Below are 23189 nucleotides of genomic sequence, written 5' to 3'. Positions count from 1 at the left end.
TTGCTGTTTTCTGTCTAACTGCTTTCTGATGACTCACGTCCCGGGAGCTGTCCAGCTCCTATGGGGATATTCTCCCATCATGCAAGGGATATTCTCCCATCATGCACAGCTCCCGTGACGTGACATCATCATTGAGCAGTTAGACAGAAAACTTCAGAAGCTAATAACTATTGGAAGGATTAAGATTTTTTAATAGAAGTAATTTACAAATCTGTTTAACTTTCCGGAGCCAGTTGATATATAAAAAAAAGTTTTTGCCTGGAATACCCCTTTAATCTCTATTTCAACTTCTTGTAGGGGTCTTTTGTGTAGTCCAACAAGCAGTTCAATAAATTGGAGTGACGCCTGAATACATATCTCCGCCCATCTACTGGTGAAAGTTTAATCATTTATAGGGAAGGAGGGAAACACCTGAATGTGCAGACCTTTCGGAATCAATTTTCTCGAGATGTTACTTTCCAAAAATGATTTGTTCCACCAAACACATAATAAAGTGCTGAGTGAATGCTGTAAAAAAGCCACATTTCTCTGTTCACCATCTCCACCAGTGGTTGCTTCTCCCTTAAAAACATTATGAAGCTGTGACAGCCAGATGACTAATGCTTTGAAACCGTATAGATGGTATGGTAAATGTTACGAATCAATAAATGCTACGAATGTACACTAAACAATTGCTTGCACGGTGAATACACTGAGAACCTGCATAACTGATATGGCTGTTTGCACAGAATGAATTTTATGAACATGTGCCCTGTATGAATGTTATGACCGCATTCATGATGAAATGCTATGAACATGAGATACTTGCAAGCAACAATTAGTGTTCCTTGCGAATATTCGCAATGCGAATTTTATTTGCGAATATAACATATTTGCGAATTAGCGAATATTCGCGAATATAGCACTATATATTTGCAATTACGAATATTCGTTTTTTTGTTTTTGTTTGTTTTTTCACAGTACACATCACAGTGATCATCCCTCTCTGCTTCCAGCTTGTGTGGTGTAAAGAAGGCTCTAATACTACTGTGTGAGACTGGCGTGCAAATTTTCGTATATGCGGAAATTTTCATATGCGAAAACTTGCATATGCAAATTTTCACATATGCAAATTTTCGTATATGCGAAAATAAATCGCGAATATTACGAATATGCGAATTTAGCGAATACATGACGAATATTTGTCCATATATTCGCGAAATATCACGAATTCGAATATGGCCTATGCCGCTCAACACTAGCAACAATGACTAATAGTGAATCCCCCCCTGCCAACATGGCCAGCAGTATGGCACGTGTGCTCGGTACAGCTGCTATGAATGTATGCCCAGAATGGGTGCTGTGAACATGTAACAAATGTATGTACCGTAAAAGTCTAGGAATGCGTATCCAAAGAATGCTAAACATAATAATTGCTATATATATATATATATATATCCGAATGCCCTTAATAAACTAAATCCGAATGCACCCAATCAACATGCTAACCATAAGCATAGAATAACCCTACTAACCATATGTTCAGACTAAGATGCTAACCATCTGCACAGAATATAACATGCTAACCGTATGCACATAATAAAACATGCCAACTGCATGCACCTAATAAAGCATGCAAACCGTATGCACAGGATGAAACATTCTAACCGTATGCGCATAGATTAAAGAGCTGACCGTATGCACAAACTAACCTAATCGAATGCATGAAATAAACATGCTAATCGTGCCCACAGAACAAAACATGCCAAGTGTATGTACAGAATAACCTGCCAACCGTACACACAGAACATGCTAACCGTACGCAAGAAAAGCTACAACAGTTCACCGACTGCTGCTATGACGTGTACACAGACTAATGCTGAACATGCCCTGACTAATTCTATAACGTATGTACAGACTATGCTATGACCATGTACTGAATAAATACTATAACGTTTTACATGCTAACCATACATACGTACGTACAAAAGCTTATACGGTAGGAACAAACCAACACTAGGACTTATAGACAGACTAAAACATATGCTCAGACTACTTCCATAAATGAAAGTACAAACATGCTAAACTTGTGTACCAACTTTAAAGCAATAACTTCTATAATATATCAAACAAACGCTTTAACATGTTTCAAATAAGTACTATACATATCAATGCTAAATACGTAAAGGGGCATGGCGGCCGTCATGCCCCCTCCCATAGACTTGCATTAAGGGGGTGGACCGTGATGTCACGAGCGGCGGAGCCATGATGTCATGATGCTCCGGCCCCTGTATCACCTGTCATTATGCACAGAACGAGTTTGCTCTGTGCAGTAATGACAGAGGGGTGCTGCAGCTGAGATCCTGGGGGTCCCCGTCAGCGGGACCCCCATGATCAGACATCTTATCCCCTATCCAAAGGATAGGGGATAAGATGTCTAGGGGCGGAGAACCCTTTAAGGACCAGGCCATTGTTTACAAATCTGACCACTGTCACTTTAAGCATTAATAACTCTGGGATGCTTTAACTTATGAATTTAATTCTGAGATTGTGTTTTTGTGACATATTCTACTTTACGTTTGTGGTAATTTTTTTGTCAGTACTTAGATCATTTTTTGGAGAAAAATTTCAAAATTTCATGAAAAATTTAAAATGTATCATTTTTCTAACTTTGAAGCTGTCAGGATTCGGCAGGCTGGATGTGGATCCTCTATGTCAGCGAGGGATTGGTGTGGACTGTACCGGTGGACCGGTTCTAGGTTGCTACTGGTATTCACCAGAGCCCGCCGCAAAGCGGGATGGTCTTGCTGCGGCAGTAGCAACCAGGTCGTATCCACCGGCAACGGCTCAACCTCGCTGACTGCTGAGAAGGCGTGGGACAGAAGGACTAGACAGAGGCGAGGTCAGACGTAGCAGAAGGTCAGGGCAGGCGGCAAGGTTCGTAGTCAATGGTGATAGCAGAAGGTCTGGAAACACTGGTATTGCAAACACAGGAAACGCCTTCCCTAGGCACAAGGGCAACAAGATCCGGCAATGCTGGGAAGGGGAAGTGAGGTTATATGAGCAAGGAGCAGGTGGAAGCTGATTAGACTGATTGGGCCAGACTCATTTTTTTCATTTTTACAAGGGTTGAAAGTAGAAAAAGCCACCAAAATGTGTAACCCAATATCTCTTGAGTAAGTAAATAACTCAATATATGTGGATGTAAAGTGCTCTGCGAGCACACTACAGGGCTCAGAAGGGAAGGAGGGACAATGGGATTTTGGAGAGCGAATTTTGCTGAAATGGTTTTTGGGGCGCATGTCTCATTTAGGAAGCCCGCATGGTGCCAGAACAGCAAAAAGCACCCCACATGGCACATTATTTTGGAAACTACACCCCTTAAGGAACGTAACAGGGGGCATAGTGAGCCTTAACATGCTACAGGTGATTGACAAACTTTTGTTAAAATGGGATGTGAAAATAAAAAATGTAATTTTTTTCACCAAAATGCTGGTGTTACCCCAAATTTTTCATTTTCACAAGGGGTAATAGGGTAAAAAAAAAGCCCCCCAAAATTTGTAACTTCATTTCTCTCAAGTAAGGAAATACCCCATATGTGGATTTAAAGTGCTCTGTGGGTGCAATACAGGGCTCAGAAGGAAAGGAGCAACATTGGGCTTTTGGAGAGCAAATTTTGCTGAAATGGTTTTTGGGGCGCATGTCTCATTTAGGAAGCCCGCATGGTGCCAGAACAGCAAAAAGCACCCCACATGGCACATTATTTTGGAAACTACACCCCTTAAGGAACGTAACAGGGGGCATAGTGAGCCTTAACATGCTACAGGTGATTGACAAACTTTTGTTAAAATGGGATGTGAAAATAAAAAATGTAATTTTTTTCACCAAAATGCTGGTGTTACCCCAAATTTTTCATTTTCACAAGGGGTAATAGGGTAAAAAAAAAGCCCCCCAAAATTTGTAACTTCATTTCTCTCAAGTAAGGAAATACCCCATATGTGGATTTAAAGTGCTCTGTGGGTGCAATACAGGGCTCAGAAGGAAAGGAGCAACATTGGGCTTTTGGAGAGCAAATTTTGCTGAAATGGTTTTTGGGGGGCATGTCGCATTTAGGAAGCCCACATGGTGCCAGAATGGTGAAAAAAAACACATGGCACACTATTTGGGAAACTACACCCCTCAAGGAGCGTAACAAGTGGTATAGTGAGCCTTAACACCCCACAGGTGATTGACAAATTTTCCCTAAATTGGACATGAAAATGAAAATTTTGATTTTTCTCACTAAAATGTTGGTGTTACACCAAATTTTTCATTTTCATGAGGGGTAATAGGAGAAAATGCCCCCCAAAATTTGTAATCCCATTTATTCTGAGTATGGAAATACCTCATATTTGGATGTAAAGTGCTCTGCGGGCGAACTACAATGCTCAGAAGAGAAGGAGCAACATTTGACTTTTGGAGAGAGAATGTGGTTGTGTGTTCACAAAGCCCCCATGCTGCCAGAACAGTGGACCCCTCACATGTGCCCTATTTTGGAAACTACACCCCTCACAGAATGTAACAAGGAGTGCAGTGAGCATTTGAACCCCACTTGCGTTTGACAGATCTTTGGAACAGTGGGCTGTGCAAATGAAAAATTACATTTCTCATTTTCATGGACCACTGTTCAAAAAATCTGTCAGACACCTGTGGGGTGTAAATTCTTACTGCACCCCTTGTTGCGTTCCGTGAGGGATGTAGTTTCCAAAATGAGGTCACGTGTGAAGGGTCCACTGTTCTTGCACCATGGGGGCTTTGTAAATGCACATGGCCTTCAAGTATAGCCAAATTCTCTCTCCAAAAACCAAATGTTGCTCCTTCCCTTCTGAGCCCTGTAGTTCACCCACAGAGGACTTAACATCCACATATGGAGTTTTTCCCTACTGAGAGTTCTTGTTTTGCAACAGCTGGATGCTCCGTTTTGGAAACATTGCCGTACGAGATGTTTTTACATTTTATTCATTTATTTATTTATGTTTGGGGGGGGGGTCATATGTGTATATATGTAGTGTTTTACTCTTTATTTTGTGTAGTATAGTGTTTTTAGGGTACATTCATACAGTATGGGTTCACAGCGAGTTTTCCGCTGGGAGTTTGAGCTGCAGTGGAAATTGCCACAGCTCAAACTTGCAGCGGAAATTTCATTGAAAACCCCCACCCTTATGAATGTACTCTGTAAAACTACAACTCCCAGCATGCACTGACAGACTGTGCATGCTGGGAGTTGTAGTTGTGCAACAGCTGGAGGCACACTGGTGGGGAAACACTGACTTAGTGTCTGTTACCTAACTCTGTGTTTCCCCACCAGTGTGTCTCCAGCTGTTGCAAAACTACAACTCCCAGCATTCTCCATCTGTCAGTACATGCTGGGAGTTGTAGTTTTGCAACAGCTGGTGGAACAGGGGTTGGGAAACATGGAGTTAGGTAACAGACCCTAACTCAGTGTTTCCCCACCAGTGTGCCTCCAGCTGTTGCAAAAGTACAACTCCCAGCATGCACTGACAGTTGCAAGGCATGCTGGGAGTTGTAGTTATGAAAAGCTGGAGGGGCATAGTTTGGAGACTACTGTGCAGAAGTCTCCAAACGTTGGCCCTCCAGATGTGGCAAAACTTCAACTTTCAGAATGCCCAGACTGTCAGGCATGCTAGGAGTTGTAGTTTGGCAACATCTGAAGGGCCAGATGTTGCCGAACTACAACTCCCAGCATGCCTGAACAGTCTGGGCATGCTGGGAGTTGTAGTTTTGCAATATCTGGAGCACTACTGTTTGGAGACTACTGTACAGGGGTCTCCCAACTGTGGCGCTTCAGATGTTGCAAAACTATTACTCTCAGCATGCCCAGACTGTCCAGAGCAGGAGAAAATCCCCATAGCAAACATATGCTTCTCTGGACAGTTCCTAAAATGGACAGCAGAGATCAGCAGAGAGCACTGTGGTCAGGACATCAGGAAATGCATTTCTTTTTAGTATACAGCCCCTAAAAAGTAATGGAAGGATAAAAAAATTTTTAATAGAAGTGATTTACAAATCTGTTTAACTTCCTGGCACCAGTTGATTTAAAAAAAAAAGTTTTCCACGGGAGTACCCCTTTAAGTACTAGGGTGCAAGGGCATACCTGTACGCCCTTCGTCCCCGACAGGATAAAGAAAGTACTGAAAAGGATTGGTATGACCGTATGTACTAAACAATGATTACTATACCCAATGTATATATGTATATATATATATATATATATATATATATATATACAGTATATATATACAGTATGTCTCGATGTTGGGATCGCTCAGGTTTCCTTTGTTCTTGTACCCAGGAGGAGTGGGAGGTTAAATTGGTTATGGAAGCCTAGGGTTTCCATGACAACATAGACACGCATAATTCAGGAAACCCCTCAATACACAAACAGTTCACACGGCGAGATCCTCACACACGTCATCAGGGGCACACCTCCTGATATAACCTTCAACGTCCCTTATACAGCACAGTGTATATCATAAAATATCCCCTTATCAACACGTACCTCAACCATTTTGCTGCGCGAATGCTAACCTGCAAAGTTAACCCCTGCTGTACAGAAATAGGTGAGCTTATATCTTAGTCACCTAGTACAGTGGGACACCAAAGGCTCCCACCGCACCAGCATACCGGGCCATCTAACGTTCGGTAAATAACAGCTGACACGCACACCCCCCTTATTCTGATCCTGGCTAAACACCCCCCAACCTCTGCAAACTCTGGGCACTGCTACAACCTCTGAACCAGAAGCACTGATGACTGTAAATGTAATACTGCCACACACTGTACCCCCTGAATATAATACTGCCACACACTGTACCCTAAATATAATACTGCCACACACTGTATCCTCTGAATATAATACTGCCACACACTGTACCCCTGAATATAATACTGCCACACACTGTACCCCTGAATATAATACTGCCACGCACTGGGCCCCTGAATATAATACTGCCACACACTATTCCCCTGCAATATTACTGGCACGTGCTATGCCCTAATGCCGACTAATTGTACCTCTGTGTCTCTAAAAACAATGAATGACGCCACTGTGCCCCCACAATAAATGAAGACCCTCTTCCCACAAAATAAATGATGCCACTGTGCCCCCAGGATTAATAATGTCACTAGCCCCTAGGATTAATGATGCCACTGTACACACAGAATTAATGATGGCACTGTGCCCCCAGAATTAAGGATGCCACTATGCCCCACAAAATTAAGGATGCTTCTGTGCCCACAGAATTAAGAATCCCACTGTGCCTACAGAATTAAGGATGCCACTGTGCCCCACAAAATTAAGGATGCTACTGTACCTACAGAATTAAGAAAGCCACTTTGCCCACAGAATTAAATGAGCCACTTTGCCCCACAAAATTAAGGATGCTACAGTGCCCACAGAATTAAGAATGCCACTGTGCCAACAGAAATAAGGATGCCACTGTGCCCCAGAATTAATGATGCTACTGTGCCCCAAAAATTAATGATGCCGCCTTGCCCCCAGAATTAAGGATGCCACTGTGCCTACAGAATTAAGGACGCCGCTGTGCCCCCAGAATTAAGGATGCCACTGTACCTACAGAATTAAGGACGCCGCTGTGCCCACAGAATTAATGATGCTACTGTGCCCACGGAATTAATGATGCCACATTGTAGTTTTGCAACAGCTGGAGGCACCCTGTTAAGGACACACTGATCTATGTCCTATTATAGTGTTTCCCAACCAGGGTGCCTCCAGCTGTTGCAAAACTACAACTCCCAGCATGCTGAGAGTTGTAGTTTTGCAACAGCTGGAGGCCCCCTGTTAAGGAAACACTGATCTATGTCCTATTTTAGTGTTTCCCAACCAGGGTACCGCCAGCTGTTGCAAAACTACAACTGCCAGCATGCTAGGAGTTGTAGTTTTGCCACAGCTGGAGGCACCCCTGGTGAGAAAAGGGGGGGGGGGTGAGCAGGGATCGTGCTGGGAAGGGGGGAGGGATGATGCTGGAAAAGGTTGGACAGGGATGGTGTGTGTGGGGGGGGGGAGTTTGCGGGACACAGAGTGCCCCCCAGTTTACCTTCCTCAGAAGCCGTTCTGCACTGCTGGGCTCCTGTACTCTCCAAGCAGAGCAGGGGAAACTGCCAATCAGCAGAGGGGGGAAGAGGAGGGTAAGTCCCCTGCAATATCTCTTTCCTGCACAGACCTCTGACCGTCCCTGTCACAGGCTCGCACTGCACTGCAGATTGAGTTTACAAAAGCGGCCTGTGACAGGAATTCCCGCTCCTCCAGCCCCCCCTAAAAAACTTTCAGCGGCCGCTGCATTATGCATGCAAGGTCCTGATACAAGTGTCAAAGTGTCAGGACCTTGTATGCTAGTGTGGGCAGCCAAGCACGGGCCGGCCACTGCCAGCTCACGGGGAGGGCGGCCTACCAGGAATTTTCCCGGTATCCCGGTAGTCCAGTCCAGCCCTGCCCCAAACCATCTCGATTCAGGACCTCGGTTCAGGTCCGGTGACTGTGGAGGCCAGGTAATCTGGTGCAGCACCCCATCACTCTCCTTCTTGGTCAAATAGCCCTTACACAGCCTGGAGCTGGTATCACCTTAAGGAGAACATATGGTGGCAGAATGAGACAGTCTGGAGGAGGCATCAGCATGAGGAGAACATATGGTAGCAGAATGACACAGCCTGGAGGTGGCATCAGCAGCATCAGGAGTCCTGTAAGTGACCCGGTGACTGAGTGGGGCAGTGAGTGGCAATACCAGCCCCCCGATGACGAAGGTTAGTGAAAAAAGGAGAACTTGGCATCAGGCAGATGTGTGGCATCAGGCTGGGGCAGGATCAGAATAGTAGCTGAGGCAGGTAGACAGAAGAAAACGGTCTCTTTTGTAAAAGTGTTAGTGTGCACAAGTAAGTATTGATTATATGCATTACGTAAAACTTTACTTAACAGGAACAAAATGGTACACCACTTAGTAGCTGAGGCAGGTAGACAGAAGAAAACGGTCTCTTTTGTAAAAGTATTAGTGTGCACAAGTAAGTATTGATTATATGCATTACGTAAAACTTTACTTAACAGGAACAAAATGGTACACCACTTAGATGTACGTACATGGTATGCCCTTATGATGGGAAATATAATACGCTCCACTATGCTTAAAACAGTATTTGTCTACAACACCAGTAGGTGTGTACTTTTAGCTGGCCTTTTACAGTAACTAGGCCCTTAGGACTATAACAGGAACAAAATGGTACACCACATAGATGTACGTACGTGGCATGCACTTATGAGGGGAGTACAATATGCTCCACTATGCTTAAAACAGTATTTGTCTACAACACCAGCTGGTGTGGCTGGTCTTCCACAGTAACTAGGCCCTTAAGACTTTAACAGGAACAAAATGGTAAACCACCTATGTTCGCACAGGTTACACTTAAAAGAGGACAATACGCTCCAATACGCAACCTGTATTAGACACTAATAGAAGGTGATTATGGCTTTCAGTGCTCTGCTCACCCTAACTGGCTGGCTACTATTAGCTTTTCAGTTGTTGCTGAAAGCACACAGTCGCTGTGTACTACACCCAAAATTGTACTTTCTCTCTTAATCTCTCTCCCTTCCCTATCAGTGCTGTAAAAATGCTTTTCTGTACAACACTCACTGCTCACTGTCCCTCTTTCTCTCTGCTAAAAAAAGCCTGAAGTGACTGGCCACAAGATGGATGCCAATTATATAGGGCTGTGACATCACAGGGGCGGCTGGCTGCTGATAGGCTGCATGCTGCATGTGATTCAGGGTCATCACGCCTTGCCTTCCCACCTTCCCAGCGTTTCTTGCCCCATGTCCTGACATGTGGAACCGCCATCTTAGATGCCCTGGAGCCTGGACCCCACTAAATAGAGTTTAATGAAACAACTCGCATGATCGAATTTCGGTGATATTCGGATTCCTTGCAAAGCTTTCCTGAAATTCGTAACTAATTCGGATTAGTCAGATTCGATTCGCTCATCCCTAATATTCATCTTCAGCGACTTCACATGCTAGTGAATGAGAGCTCCGCTCTGTAGTGAGAGTGCATGTGCCGGCAGAATATATACAGCTCTCATGTTGTAATGATTTGAGAGCTGTGCTTGCTACAGAGTGGAGCGCTCACATGAACATCGAAGATGAATATATTAATTGAGGGGTGGGTGTGTAAGGAGACATGCAGGGGGGCCAGCCAGCGGCGCCCCGTCACCTGCGTGCTATTGACTGAATATAGCCAAGGATATTCTGGAGCCGAAATCCAAGGGACAACTGGGGCGATTTTTGTAAGTGAACCCTTGTTGGACTCCTGGTCACCCATACTATAACCCAGTGTATTGGGTTTTGTGTGGGTGATAAGGCTGACAGTTTTACTCCACTGGCCAGCGTTCGGAACATTTAATGCTGTGTGCGCGCTGCGGGGGTTGCCCCCCCCCCCCCCCGTCATGTCATCACACTATGCCCCCTCAATGCAAGCCTATGGGAGGGGGCGTGGCAGCCACCACACCCCCTCCCATAGACTTGCATTGAGGGGGCATGGCGTGGTTTTTTGGTGAATTTTGACAATTAAGAGAAAAGACAATGGAACTATAGAAAATATATAGTTTTTACAGTGCCAATAATTGTTAGAGATATTTCTTAATGTATGTACAAAGTGCATAACATCAATCATGCAACATGACAGAACTAAATACAGCATTACTTGATCATTGCTGTAACAAGTGTACCCTGTGTGTAGCGCAGTGGTAATGCCAGCCAGTGGTTTGGAACAACTCCATGGGATGTGATGTAAAATGGTGCCATCAGCCGCAAGGCAGGAAACTCTTTGTTGTGAAGCATTGAATAAAAGAACATTATGTACTTTTACTGTTCCTATATACAGAATAAATTAAAGCTGTCCTATCTTGAAGTAGCAGAAAACAAATGTAACATTACATAAATACATAAAAAGATGCCAAAAACAATGTTGATAGGCAACTGGAACAAAAGGAAAAAGCGTGCTACCTGGATTTGCACACCATATAAATGAGTGAAAACACAATATAATTGAGTAGAAGCTGTGCTACTATAACATTGCTCCAAAGCACAGATTATAAATGTGCCATTTACTGTAAGGGGGAATCACATAATTTAATTTTACTATTTCATTCTATTAAATTTCTTCAAAGATTTCCACATCTTTACCAAAACATGGAATACTTCTTCTATTCATTATAGATATTTAGTTTAAAAGCAAACCAAAATGTACTTTTCAATACTCGGTCTAGTTTTTTCCCATCGACAACAGTTTGGGTTGCTGGTAGCTCCACTGTCATGTCGGTTCTACCCCTTGCTCACATTGGCTAGAACAACCTGCACAGTTTTGAGATCATTTGGGTGTTTGTTCGTGCTGGATTGTCATCGGTCAAAAACACACGTCTGACCTTCAACTATCATCTTCTCTGTCTACTGATGTCACCTTTCACTGTACAGTCTGTACTCTGTGTTTCACTGCTGGAAAGTGATCTGTACAGAACAGAAATTCTCAGCTGTTTATTAGGCTATTTATCAGGTAAAATGGAAAATGAAAATAAAATATATCAAAAATTCTTAAAGGAAAACTGTCACATATTTTCTCCTGCACTATCCACAGTACTGGTAGATAGTGCGAGAGACGCTGATTAAAACGAGCCCTACCTTATCCGGATCCGCCAGGCCGTTCGCCCGCAATTGTGGTTTTATTCTATGTGTATATCTTGCTGTAACTGGCACAGGCGGGGCTTCTGCACTGACGTCAGCGCCGCTTATGAATATTCATCTCCCCTCACTCCAGTTAGGAGCGGCGAAGAAAGGGAGAACTGGGGGGAGGGGGATGAATATTCATAAGCGGCGCTGACATCAGTGCCAGTTAACCTCCAGAAGCCCCGCCCGTGCCAGTTACAGCAAGATATACACATAGAATAAAACTACAATTGCGGGCGAACGGCCGAGCGGATCCGGGTAAGGTAGGGCTCGTTATAATCAGTGTCTCCCGCACTATCCACCAGTACTGTGGATAGTGCAGGAGAAAATATCCGACAGTTTTCCTTTAATAAAAAGTTTAACATAAAAACTTGATTTTAATAATAGGTCATTTTCTGATGACACATTGCCTTTAAGGCTGCAACTGGTCAAAGAAAGTGAGGTGCAGAATTGAAGGGATCTCACTGTTCTTCACTGGGGATTGTGCAAGGAGTTACCAGTTGGATCCCCGGGTTACAGCCCTTAGAGTAGCCACTAGTGGTCAGCAGGACACGGGAGTGAATACGGAACTGAAGAGGAATCAGACAGGGCATGGGTCAGGATCAGAAGAACAACCATAAGAGAAAATCCAAATGGAGCAAGCAAAGGCAAAGTTAAGGGGGTTATCCAGCAATAGAAAAACAGAGCAATGTTCTGAAGGCTGTGTGTTGTATTACAACTTGGCTCCATTCATTTCAATGGAACTGAGCTGCAAAACCACATTCAACCTGCAGACAAATGTGGTGCAGTTTACTGAAAAAAATCAGCTCTGCTGGATAACCATGTTAAAGATCAAGCCAGGAAATATATGGATGACAACCCAAAGAGTAAGGTAAAATCCAAGAGAGAGCAGGATCAAAACACAGGCAGTCAATGCTGGATATAGGAGGATAGAGTAAGTGACTAAAGCAACTGATAGTCAGGACTAAGAGGCCTTTGCCTGTTTATATAACCACACAGAATTGCTGTACATCCACTTGCCATGTCAACATGCAGCACATGCTGGGAAATTAGGGGAAGCAGCGCTGGAGCAAAGAGAAGTATCTAACAAACTGTAACTAACACAAGACTGGTGTACTGGCCTGCAGCTTGTGTAGTGCAGCACTGTGTGGAGAACCAGTAAAGCCTAATTGATATGGTGAATTTACTTCCTCCCTGAGTCTGCTGTGCTGCGCTGGGTCTCTTCATTTAATCACTGCAGGCTGCACTGTAACCTCTTCTCTCTGAGTCTAATAGACAGGACAGGAGTGAGCACAGATGAGTGCTAGTCCCACCCACCCTTCCTGGACTTTGTCCCTGCCTGTGCTTCAGCTGGGACAAAGATGATGCTGCCGCTGGACAGGATTATGTTCTGGATGGTATAGGTAAGGAAATACAATTTTCTTATGAAAGATATTAAAAAAGTTTAATGTTTTACCAAGATGCAGAACATATAAAAAAAAAAAATTATCTGACAGTACCCATTTTAAGGTTTTTATTTTTCAATTACAATAAAACAAAGTTACTGTATACAAAATAATGCCACCAATAAGAAACACAGCAGTGGAGATCAAAGATGGTGCTTATATATTCAGACAATGATCCAATAAGAAGGGAAAGAAACACTGATTACACTAAAGCAATGCAATATCGTAGCATAAATGATTGTGAAGTTCCCATCTGACTCTGGACCAAGAATTTCATAAAACACTGGAATGGTTGGGAGTGGGCCCACTATTTCTAACCCCTCCAGTACAGGTGTTGTGTAAGGTCCTGGTTGAACTCAGGAAAAGCTGTTGGGCTTCTTAAGGGATTATATGGAGTCTGTAACTGGTGAAGTCTGGGTCAGAGAAAAAAAAAGCCACGTGAGCCTGGTGTAAGAAGTCTGAGCATTTGCTGTACACAATGTCATACTGGAGTATGGATTCTTGGGGCCCACTAAGTATACCATGACCAATATTAATACTAATATACAAGGGACAAATAATACCGCCACATCCTGACCACATGTTACTACCACATAATGCCTGAATAATACCCTGATACTGAAAGAAGCCCTATGGGAAATTTGTTTTACTTATATACTGCAGAATAGGCTATTATTGGAAAATAATTCATAGGGTCTTGTGTATGCTTTGTGCTTACCTATTTTGACTGATGAGGCAGGCATGGGTTTTCATCCATGTTTGTTTCTGATTCAGAGCAGAAACATGTGTCATGCTGCCTATATTTCCCATGAATCCTCTGGCTGTGCAAAGAGAATGGGGAGTGCAATTCACCTAATGAGACCAACTTATCGATCTTGTTAAACTCCGGCAAATAGAACCCTAAACAGCTGAGACACATTAGTGGGTTGGGGTCAGTTCACATCAAGTGCAGTTTTGATGCATTTTCTTATTCAAAGTCCATTTTACAGAAATAATGACATCAGGCAAAAGTAATATTTACCTTTTATCACAACTGAGGTATTTTATGAAGATTTGAAGTCAGTGGCGTTGCTAGAGTTGGTGTCACCCGGTGCGGAAGAAAATGGTGTCACCCCCATACGTACCCCCTCCCCCCAGTAAGTTTTTAGCCTGTTGTGACAGACACCACTGTTGTAGCGCATTGTGAGAAATTCCAGTATAATAATCAGATATACCAGTTGCCACAGAATAGGAAAGTGTTAAAGAAGTTTTCACCATTGAAATATACAGCTCCCAGAATTACTTAAAGGGGTACTCCACTGGAAAACATTTACTTTTATATCAACTGGTGCCAGAAAGTTAAACAGATTTTTAAATTACTTCTATTTAAAATCTTAATACTTACAGTACTTATAAGCTGGTGTATGCTCCACAGGAAGTTGTGTAGTTCTTTCCAATCTGACCACAGTGCTATTTGCTGACACCTCTGTCCATGTCAGGAACTGTCCATGTCAGGAACTGTCCAGAGGTGTCAGCACAGAGCACTGTGGTCAGACAGAAAAGAAATTAAAAAAGAAAATAACTTCCTGTGAATCGCTTATACAGCAGCTAATAAGTACTGGAAGGATTAAGATTTTTAAATAGATGTAATTTACAAATCTGTTTAACTTTGTAGCACCAGCTGATTAAAAAAAATGTTTTCCAGTAGAGTACCCCTTTGAGCAGTGGTGAGGTTATGCTGGGAGTTGTAGTTTCACTGACCTAACTGTAGAACTGACAAGTGACTACAGCTCTGATAGGACATAGAGAGGAGAATATACAATGATATCAGTGATTATAGGTGACGTCTTCTCTATAGTGAGGAGAATACACAAGGATATCAGTGACTACAGGTGACGTCTTCTCTATAGAGAGGAGAATGTACAATGATATCAGTGACTACAGGTGACGTCTTCTCTATAGTGAGGAGAATACACAATGATATCAGTGACTACAGGTGATGTCTTCTCTATAGTGAGGAGAATACACAATGATATCAGTGACTACAGGTGATGTCTTCTCTATAGAGAGGAGAATGTACAATGATATCAGTGACTACAGGTGACGTCTTCTCTATAGAGAGGAGAATGTACAATGATATCAGTGACGTCTTCTCTATAGTGAGGGGAATACACAATGATATCAGTGATTACAGGTGACGTCTTCTCTATAGTCTTCCCTTATCTAATTCAGATGGTACATACCGCCAGGACTTGTTCCAGCTAAAACTTCTCTGCAGAATGTGACGCCCAGACGTCTCCTCACTATGTCAGCGCATTCTCATCCTCTATATGAAAACAATTATTATTATAAACCTGACAGACACTGTATCCTCTAAATATAATACTACTATACACTATACTCTTTGATTATAAACCTTCCATACACCCTACCCACTGAATATAATACTACCACACACTGTACATTCTGAATATAATACCAACACATACTGTACCCTCTGAATATAAATCTGCCACATATTGTACCCACTGAATATAATACTACCACATACTGTACCCTCTGAATATAATACTACCACATACTGTACCCTCTGAATATAATACTACCACAAACTGCGCCCTCTGAATATAATACTACCACAAACTGCGCCCTCTGAATATAAATCTGCCACATACTGTACCCTCTGAATATAAATCTGCCACATACTGTACCCCTGAATATAATACCGCCACATACTGTACCCTCTGAATATAATACTTAGAGATGAGCGAACTTACAGTAAATTCAACTCATCACAAACTTCTCTGCTCGGCAGTTGATGTCTTTTCCTGCATAAATTAGTTCAGCTTTCAGGTGCTCATGTGGGTTGGAAAAGGTGGATACAGTCCTAGAAGACTCTTTCCTAGGAATGTATCCACCTTTTTCAGCCCACCGGAGCACCTGAAAGCTGAACTAATTTACGCAGGATAAGTCATCAACTGCCAAGCCGAGAAGTTCGTGACGAATCGAATTTACTGTAAGTTCACTCATCTCTAATAATACTACCACAAACTGCGCCCTCTGAATATAATACTACAACCCACTGTGCCCTCTGAATATAACACTACCACAAACTGTACCCTCTGAATATAACGTTGCCATACAGTGCACCCTCTGAATATAATACCACAACCGCAGTAACACCCCTCAACATCCGTTAGCTGATGCTATTACCACGAGAGGGGGGTATTGGTGGTGTTGCTAGTGGATGATGGGGGTGCTACTACTGGGGGGGGTGTTGCTGGAGGATGATGAGGGTGCTACTGGCCATCCCCCCCTGGCAGTATCACCCCCATCATCCATTCGCAGGATCATCCTCCTGGCAGGAGCACCTCCATCATCCACCATCAGGATCTGCTGATGGAGGTGCTGCTGTGGGGGGGGGGGTGTTGCTGGTGGATGATGAGGGTGCTACTGCCAGGGGGGAGCATTAGGTAGGCAGCAGTGCCCCCACATTAGGTAGGTCGCAGTTTCCCCACATTAGGCAGCATAGATTCCCCACATTTGGTACCAGTTCCCCCACATTAGGTATGTACCAGTTTCCCCACATTAGGTACCAATTTCCCCACATCAGGTAGCACAGATTCCCCACATAAGGTAGCGCAGATTCCCCACATTATGTAGCAATTTCCCCACATAAGGTAGCACAGATTCCCCATATTAGGTAGCATAGACTCCCCACATTAGGTAGCATAGACTCCGCACATCTGGTAGTAGTTTCCCCACATTAGGCCGCAGGTTCCCTTGCAGGTTCCCCACAATGGGTCAAAGTCTCCCCACAATAGATCGCTGGTTATACACCCCCCCCCCCCCCCACACACACACACACACACACAAAAAACACATACAACACAGAGACAAACACACACACACACAGTCACACACACAGTCTCACACACACAAGCATAGATAGAGACATACAGACAGAGAGACAGACATACACACTCACCCATCCAGCGCAGCGATCCTTCTCATCGGGCGCCGTGCGAGTGACGTAACTCACGTCCTCCTGCGCGGCCATGCGGTGTGACGTCAGGCCGGCGCAGACGTGGGAGCGGAGGACGGGCACAGTGCTGGTGAAGGTGAGGGGGTGTGTGATGACGGACGGGCGCACAGTGAAGGTGAAAGAGGGGGGGTTGCTGGCGGACGGGCGCACCGCACACACAGCGCAGGGGGGGGGGTGCTGACGGATGGGAGGCCGGTCGGGCACAGATGGGGGGGGGGGTGTGTCTGTGTAGCTGGGGAGGGGGGTGCTGCGGAGCGTCTTGGTGTCACCCCATTAGTGGCACCCGGGTCGCAACGCCACTGTTTGAAGTCACTAGGCTACATTTGTACTGGTTGTGGATTCTCATTTCATTTCTAACAATAGGGATAGCAGAGAATCCAGGCGCGTGGTGTTCTGGAACCCAAAAACCACACTGGCATCACGAACACTAGGGGTTAATACCATCCAGCCTCCAGGGTTAACACCATCTGATCCCACCACTCACACTGCTACACCCATGGTCCCGCCATTACACCGGTGGTCCACCACAATTTTGGCGTCACAAACTGGATTGTGGACCACTGGTGTAATGGCGGGACCATGAGTGTAGCAGTATGAATGGTGGGATGAGTTGGTATTAACCCCTAGTGTTCGTGATGCCAGTGTAGTTTTCGGGTTCCGGAACGCCACATGCCCGGTTTCTACGCTATCCCAGTAGCTAGTAGTGAAATGAGATTCCACAACCAGTTATGGTCAAACGGAGGCTTTACTGAGTATAAGACAGATGGAATTATCTTCACAGCTAAGGCCAGATTTCCTAGAGAGGTGGCCAGGACCCAGAGGACATCGCAGCTTGCTGGACCAATATACTTGTAGTTAAGTAGACTTGAAATTAGGCTTGACTTGACTATGTACAGGATTTGACTAGTTTCAGTGACAGCAGACATAGACTTGAGACTTACTGGTATGACTGTAGCTTTTAGGGTCTTCCAGATGCTGATCACTTGCACTGAGATCTCTGGTGGTTGCTGTCACAGCAAAGACAGATGGAAGAGAGTGAATTGTAATGGCTGCCCCTTTATATAATGGGGGGCTGGACTAAAGCCCATTGGTCAAGCTGCGGGTCATAGGTTAAGCTGGTGCTCTCTGGGAGAACATGTGACAACAAATCATGTGACTGCATAACATAACATGTGACAGCTTACACAGGTCACTGAGACCTCCCACAGGTCCTCTATACTACCTATACATAGTGATCCTGTCTAGGCATTAAAGTGACACACACACCTTTATAAAACCAACAGGGGGAGACCTTGCAGGGGAGCCCCCAGGTCACAATCTGACAGGGCCTAAGGGTAGTACAGGACCATGTCTTGTACTGGGACATCGCATAACACACCTTTTGTATTACATGTGATGCAATCTTCAATCTACCATTTAAAATTATTTGACTGGGAGTGCACTTCTAGATTCTTTTCTCTGGTCTGTGGTGGACTGACAATTGTTGCAAGATCCACAATGGAAAAAACCTTTTGAATTAATCCATGATTGTGTGATATTGGATTTGACAGGGGGCTTGACTGACGGAGCTATTGTGTTTCCTAAATTTGGTGCTTTTGTGTACACAATCGGTGGATGACTTGGCAGGGCTTCACCTATTACTGTATCCTGTCTTACCACACCCCAGTATTTATTAATAATCTGCTCTACTTTATTATGTGAGTTGTTGAAAGGCAAAATTATCTTATGGTCAGGTACGGAATTTTGTGTATTTATTTCTCTGGGAGTGAAAAAAGTTGTTCTGTCTAGTAATTTAACTTTTTCCGGTGACTTATATCATGGTATAACCTTTATTTTGGAACTGTCTAGTTAATACCTGGATAACCTTTATTTTGGAACTGTCTAGTTAATGCCTCCTTCAATTTAATATTATCTGTACAATTACGTTTTAGCTGGCGATACTGTCCGGTAGGGACATTGAACAGCCAGCGTGGCAGATAACAGCTTTCAAAATTGATATAACTGTTCTTGGCTGTTGGTTTTGTAAAAGTGCTACACATCAAATGATGGCACCCCTGAAATTGTTCTAGAAAATGAAGTATTTCCACAGAAAAGGATTGCAGTAACTCATGTTTCGCTATACACATGTTTATTCCCTTTGTGTGTATTGGAACTAAACCAAAAAAGGGAGGGAAAAAAGCAAATTGGACATATTGGCACCCTTTCAAAATTGTGGAAAAATAAGATTATTTCAAGCATGTGATGCTCCTTTAAACTCACCTGGGGCAAGTAACAGGTGTAGGCAATATAAAAATCACACCTGAAAGCAGATACAAAAGGAGAGAAGTTCACTTAGTCTTTGCATTGTGTGTCTGTGTGTGCACCACTAAGCATGGACAACAGAAAGAGGAGAAGAGAACTGTCTGAGGACTTGAGAACCAAGATTGTGGGAAAGTATCAACAATCTTAAGGTTACAAGTCCATCTCCAGAGATCTAGATTTGCCTTTGTCCACAGTGCGCAACATTATCAAGAAGTTTGCAACCCATGGCACTGTAGCTAATCTCCTTGGGCGTGGACGGAAGAGAAAAATTGATGAAAGGTGTCAACGCAGGATAGTCCGGATGGTGGATAAGCAGCCCCAAACAAGTTCCAAAGATATTCAAGCTGTCCTGCAGGCTCAGGGAGCATCAGTGTCAGGGCGAACTATCCGTCAACATTTAAATATAATGAAACGCTATGGCAGGAGACCCAGGGGGACCCCACTGCTGACACAGAGACATAAAAAAGCAAGACTACTTTTTGCTAAATGAAGTTGAGTAAGCCAAAATCGTTCTGGGAAAATGTCTTGTGGACAGATGAGACCAAGATATAGTTATTTGGTAAAGTACATCATTCTACTGTTTACCGAAAACGGAATGAGCCCTACAAAGAAAAGAACACAGTACTTACAGTGAAATATGGTGGAGGTTCAATTATGTTTTGGGGTTGTTTCGCTGCCTCTGGCACTGGGTACCTTGAATGTGTGCAAGGTATCATGAAATCTGAGGATTACCAATGGATTTTGGGTCGCACTGTGAGTCCAGTGTCAGAAAGCTGGGTGTGCGTCCGATATCTTCCAGCAGGAAAATGACCCCAAACATACATCAAAAAGCACCCAGAAATGGATGGCAACAAAGCTCTGGAGAGTTCTGAAGTGGCCAACAATGAGTCCAGATCTAAATCCCATTGAACACCTGTGGAGAGATCTTAAAATTGCTGTTGGGAAAAGGCGCCTTCCAATAAGAGAGACCTGGAGCAGTTTGCAAAGGAAGAGTGGTCCAACATTCCGGCTGAGAGGTGTAAGAAGCTTATTGACGGTTATAGGAAGCGACTGATTTCAGTTATTTTTTCCAAAGGGTGTGCAACCAAATATTAAGTTAAGGGTGCCAATAATTTTGTCCAGCCCATTTTTGGAGTATGGTGTGACATTATGTTCAGTTTGCTTTTTTCCCCTCCCTTTTTTGGTTAAGTACCTATACACACAAAAGGGAATAAACATGTGTATAGCAAAACATGTATTACTGCAATCCTTTTCTGTGAGAAATACTTCATTTTCTTGAAAATTTAAGGAGTGTAAACATTTACGGTCATGACTGTATCTCCATTCAAGAGAACATGTTAATCCCTTCCATTTGTTAGATATAACTGTCACCTAATGAGAAACAAATGTGGACCTGCTATTTAAACAGAGCACGTCTACTGATCCAACATGCACACTTTTATCCTTTTTATCTACTGAAGAAGGGGTCGTTTAACCATTCTGAGTATCCTGAAAGGCGTCTAGTTCAGAGTCCATCTGAATACAGCACTAGATGCACCATTACCTTCCTTGGGAGATTCACACCCGTTCATGATCGGCATTTTAAACAGGTGCAGTGGAAGGTCGTTCCAGCTCCCTGATGTCACCCGCCAGGAGATATGCCGCACGAGAATATCACACTCCTGCCGGAGTGGTGGCTTAGATGGCGGTGTCGGGATCCAACAAACACGGCATCGCAAACAGCGCTCATCGTCAGTCAAATCTCTGAGAGATCACCCAGTGCTCACGCAAACATTACAAGCCAGCTTGAGGTGACAGCCGCAGGAATCCACTCAGGTCCGTCGCAGCACAGGACCAGCGACAACACACTGGTGAGACCCCCACTATACCTAAGAATACTGATGTAAGGAAATACAACCAAAGTGCCGGACTATCAGTTACCGGTCCATTAGAATGCTTTCACTGTTTGTGAACAATTATAAGATCTAACATTTCCCAATACAGTAACGGTGCTGTCATCTAGTGATTTCATATCTCCACCACTAGGGCCAAGTGGTGGTAAATACTATTAGTGTTTTTTATTATATATATGTGTGTGTGTAAAATGTATACATTATATTTCATGTAAGAAATATTCTGTGAAATTGAAGAACACTCTGTCTATTATATATTTCCAACATTATGCACCATATTGTATGGTGGTGTCTTTCAGGTGTGGTTATTATTTTATTCTACATGTGAATATAACCTTATACTACTGGGCTTTTTTTTTTCTTTTTACAGCTGGCGCAGCTGTCAATGGGAGACATGAAGAGAAATCTCTGCTTGCGAAAGAGATTTCACAGCGGAAGAGGGAAAACTGAATGACTGATCAGAGAAGACATCGCCTTTATACACTTGGTATCTAGCACTATATAGTCACTCTCTGGCTATATGTTCAGAGAGTGACTATATAGTCACTCTCTGGCTATATGTTCAGACGGTGGAATTTCCGTGCCGAAATCCCGCTCAAATTTACTGACCATAGACTCTAATGGGATTCCGGTGTGCCATTCACACAGCAGAATTTTTTGCAGTGGCAATTCTGTGGAGGAAATTTTATTTTGTGGAATTCCGCAACGGAATCACATTGAATTCTGTGTTTTGAGAACACAGAATTCTGCTGAATTTTGCAATTCCGCAATTCCGTTCCTGACCTTACCTTTGGGTGAGATCAGGGGTGGACTGACCGGCCGGTCTGTTAAGACGTGGTCCAAGGGCCTGCCCGGTTAAAGGGCCCGCCACTGCTGCTACTGAGGATCCAGGACACTTGTGCCTATACATAATGTGGGGGAGCTCTGCTGCCTATACCTAATGTGGGGGAACTCTGCTGCCTATATTACTTTGGGGGAACTCTGCTGCCTATACCTACTATGGGGGAATTCTGCTGCCTATACATACTGTGGGGGAACTCTGCTGCCTATACTAACTTTGGCGGAACTCTGCTGCCTATACCTAATGTGGGAGAACTTTGCTGCCTATATCTACTGTGGGGGAACGCTGCTGCCTATACCTAATGTGGGGGAACTGCTGCCTACCATATCTGGGAGACTTCTGCTGCCTCGCTAATGTGGGAGGACTATCTACTATGTTCCTGTCTAGCTAATATGGGGACAAACTACAAAGCTAATAGGGGGACTACCTACTACTTACATAGGGAGTTTTCATATCTGAAAGGTAGGTATTACCACAGGTAGGTAATATCTGGGGGACATTACCTACCTGGGAGCATGCCCTACTAGGGGCCACAACCTCCTGGGGACACTACCAACCTGGGTGCATTACCTACCTTTATTTTCCATAGGCAACACCTTATTTTCTGTCTGCTAACACAAAATACTCTGATAGTGCTCCTCCCAAGACTAGACTTTGGATCAGTCACTGGGTGGAGGGGGTTGCTGGCTACTACTTAGTAACTACCTGGCTACCTAACTTTATACATGGATGCCTAACTACTTACTTATATGCCTGGCTATCTCGCAGGGGACCCTAGCATTTTTTGGTCTGGGGGCTCTGAGTGTTGTCAGTCCACCCTTGGGAAAGATACAAACTCCCCAGTCCCTTTTCTGTTGCATCCTGACATATATCCCCTCCATCTTCTCCATATTGGAGGGATGGGCACTTTTACAAAAAAGCA

The sequence above is a fragment of the Hyla sarda genome, chromosome 9, assembly GCF_029499605.1.
Source record: "Hyla sarda isolate aHylSar1 chromosome 9, aHylSar1.hap1, whole genome shotgun sequence".
Lineage (NCBI taxonomy): Eukaryota > Metazoa > Chordata > Amphibia > Anura > Hylidae > Hyla > Hyla sarda.
Note: the sequence above shows the minus strand (reverse complement) of the source record.